Genomic DNA, 3896 nt, shown 5'->3' with positions numbered 1-3896 from the left:
TCCTGTGGTCAGATCATGGCCATAATCGTATCACGGCTGTGCCAGGATCATAGCTGAGTCGTCTCATGGTCACAGTCATGGCCATCTTATGGTCACAGTCATGGCCATCTTATGGTCAACTTGTAAAGAGTAAAATGTGACCTCGTGATCATTATACAAAGATGTTAATCCAGCTGAATGTTGTCACCGTAAGGTGCCTTTGTTAAGTACCTTACACCCGATGTTGTTGTGACAGCCTTCTTTGTTAAATGCCACCTTGCCTTGTACCCGTGCCCTTTTTTGTACCTGCATTGCCTCTGCTGCTCCTGGTGCACCTCTAATGGCGACCGATGACACTGCCCAGTATGCAAATGAGCAAACTCCCATGGGGGTTTGCACCCAGGGGAAGTGGAATTAACATCTAAAGACCCCTAGAATCAGCGAGCCATGGCACAAACCAGACTCCAAACTACATCGAGGAGCAAGGGAGAACATTGAGCCACTTCCTGATGTTCCAGACCTGGTTGCCATAAGTAAACAACACTTGCTATCCATGACTACCCTAGGTTTTCAACAAGCCAGGGTCTTCCCAGGGACTCTCATGAGGATGGAAGCGCCAGCTGTGCTGTGCGGCAAAGCTGAACGCCTCCTCCTCTGTGTCGCCCATCGGGAGCAGCGGTGGTGTGTGTGACCCCTCAGGCCCCCCCACCTAGAGCTGACCTCAAGAAAGGCATTAAAAAGGAGCTGGTCTCCTTGCCTGTTCTCTTCAAACTTATGGCCACAATCATCTCATGGTCATCTCATGGTCATGGTTGAGTCATGGTCACAGTCATGGCCATCACACGGTCACATTCATGGTCATCTCATGGTCATCATTATGGCCATCTCATGGTCACAGTCATGGCCATCTCATGGTCATGAGTAGCAATGGGGAACGAAGATACACGGACTTCCTTACTTGCTTCAAAGATCCTTTGTTTATTTATTAACCAACCGAGCCTTTTTATACTCGAAACCTAACCCAGACCTAACCCAAACTTAATCAAACCTGATCCAAACTTACCCAAACTTGACCCAAACCTGACCCAAACTTAACCAAACTGAACCAAGCACGCATTGGCTGCCTGCCACTGTGGTGTTGCTGTTGATGCGTCCCTTTACCCAATCAGCTCTCTGATCATGTGGTGGCCACGCATCTCCCCAGCCAATCACTGCCTCACCCATGAGATGACCACCAGCCCACTCTCGAACCATCTGACCCACAGCCGAACCCTTCCCAGAGTGCTTTTTGGGGAACAAAAGTGAACGGAAGTGACCAGGATTTAACAAAGGTGGAAAAGATCCTTATTATGTAAGAGTTTTCTTATTTCCACAGTTATGGTCATCACCATCATCTTATGGTCATGGTCATCTCATGGTCATCTCACAGTCACCTCATGGTCACAATCATCTCACAGCCATGGTTGTGTCATGATCATCTCATGGTCTTGATCACCACACAGCCATGGTGTGGTGTGGTCACCTCTTCGTCAAGATCATGTCATGGTCACAGTTATCTCAAGGCCTTCATCATTTCATGGCCATGGTGGTGTCATGGTTATCTCATGGTCATCTGTCACGATGTCACGATCATCTTGTGGTTGTCTCATGGTCACGGTCATTTCCTGATCACCATCATCTTATGCTCATGGTCATCTCACTGTAATGGTCATCTCATGATCATGTCATTGTCACCTCATGGACATCTCATGGCCACGATCATGTCAGGGTCACCTCAAGGCCATGGCTGTACCCTTGCCGACCCATGGTCATCTCTTGGTCCAAATCATCTCATGGTCAGGGTTGTGGTTGTGTCATGGTCCTGGTCATCTCCTGGTCATGGTCACAGCCATGGTCATGGTCACAGTCATGGTTATCCCGTGGTCATGGTCATCTCAGGGTTGTGTCACTCATGGTCACTCTCATCTCACGGCCATCTTGTGCTCGTGTCATGGCCATGGTCATGGCCAGGGAACCTCTCTGTGATCCCAAGCACAGATTTTAGGACACTTGGGGACAGCAAGGCCTGGCCTGACCCCTCCCCCCATCCCACTGCCCATCCATGAGCCCAATGTGGCCAAACCCTCCTGGGGGTACCTTGGACATAGGACACGGAGCAGGAAATGAATCCTGGGGAATGGAGCTGGGCATGGCTGGCAAGTCCCCACCCTGCTCCTGGTGTCCCCAACCCAGTCCTGGTGTCCTCAGCCTGCTCCTGGTGTCCCCATCCTGCTCCTGGTGTCCCCATCCTGCTCCCGGTGTCCTCATCCCAGTCCTGGTGTCCCCATCCTGCTTCTGGTGTCCCCAGCCTGCTCCTGGTGTCCCCAACCCACTCCTGCTGTTCCCACCCCAGTTCCTGGTGTCCCCATTCCCATTCCTACTGTTCCCATCCCTACTGCCAGTGTCCCAATCCCTGTCCCCAGTGTCCCCACTCCCACTCCAGGCTCCCAGAGAGGAACTGCTGGACATTGGAGGAGGAACCCGGATTTCTTGCCCCAAGCAGGATTTCTTGCCCCAAGCAGGATAATTTCACACCAGAACTAAAGCATCAGGAATATTTGTGGGTTTTGGCTCTAAAACATTGGAAAACAGGAAATTGATCCATTAGCAAGAGCTGTGGGGTGGGTGGCAGCAGTGGGATGAGCTCTGCTGGCAGCTCTCGGCTTTCCTGGGAAGAGGGAAAGGGCCAGATCCAACTCTGTGGATCGCTCCGGCGGTGATTTCTGCCGGGATGAGAGAGGGTCACGGTGTCACCCTGTACCCATTCCACAGGATGGACCTGGCTGGAGCCCATGGGGAGCAGGAGCTGCTCCAGAATCCCACCTGATCCCACCCCAATCCTGCTCCATCCATCCCACCTGATTCCACTCCATCCATTCTGCCCCAATCCTTCTCCGGAATCCCACCTGATCCTGCTCCATCCATTCTGCCCCAGTTCCTCTCTGGAATCTCAACCTGATCCTGCCCCAATAATCCCACCTGATCCCACTGTTATCCATCCCACCCAATCCTGCTCCATCCCACCCAATCCTGCTCCATCCATCCATCCATCCATCCATCCATTATCCATCCATCCATTATCCATCCATCCATCCATTATCCATCCATCCATCCATCCATCCTCCATCCATCCATCCATCCATCCATCCTCCATCCATCCATCAATCCATCCGTTATCCATCCATCCATCCATTATCCATCCATCCATCCATCATCCATCCATCCATCCGTTATCCATCCATCCATCCATCCATCCATCCATCCGTTATCCATCCATCCATCCATTATCCATCCATCCATCCATCCATCCATGCATCCATCCATCCATCCATCCATCCACCCGATCCTGCCACATCCACCCTTCCCCATCCCTCTCGGGAATCCCAACCTGATCCTGCTCCATCCATCCCAACTAATCCCACACTGGAATCCTGCCTTGATCCAGAATCCCACCTGATCCCACCCCATCCCTGCTGCCCCAATCCTGCTCCATTCCATCCCACCTGATTCTTGTCTGGAATGCAGATCCCTCTCCATCCATTCCACACCAATCCTGCTCCATCCATCCCACCTGATCCTGCTCCAGAAACCAGCACCAATCCCGCTCGACAATTCCATCTGATCCTGCTCTGGATCCCTGCTCTGATCCAGAATCCCTCCCTGATCCTAGTCCGTCCATCCTGCCCTGATCCCCCTCTGGAATCCTACCCCAATCCTGCTCCATACGTGTGGTTCATCTGTTGAGTTCCATGTCCCTTCCTGCAGAAAGAGAAGATCTGTGAGATTCCAGCATGGATCACACACTGGGATTAACCCCAGGATCCATCCTGGGATGCACAAAGAGGGGATTCAGAGCTGGATCCACCACTGGAACTCAC

The 3896-nt window shown here is 52.0% G+C and overlaps 1 long non-coding RNA gene across 1 annotated transcript; it reads right to left on the bottom strand.

Moving 5' to 3' along the window:
• Positions 1-2504: 2504 nt before the first annotated feature.
• Positions 2505-3878, bottom strand: LOC109022435. The gene is made up of 2 exons (XR_002001290.2): positions 3727-3878; positions 2505-2741 (listed from the first exon to the last, which is right to left on the bottom strand). It is a non-coding gene; the product is annotated as an uncharacterized LOC109022435 (long non-coding RNA).
• Positions 3879-3896: the final 18 nt, after the last annotated feature.

This window comes from Parus major, unplaced genomic scaffold (genome assembly GCF_001522545.3).
Source record: "Parus major isolate Abel unplaced genomic scaffold, Parus_major1.1 Scaffold615, whole genome shotgun sequence".
In the NCBI taxonomy this organism is placed as follows: Eukaryota; Metazoa; Chordata; class Aves; order Passeriformes; family Paridae; genus Parus; species Parus major.
This window is presented reverse-complemented; position numbering and strand designations above follow the sequence as displayed.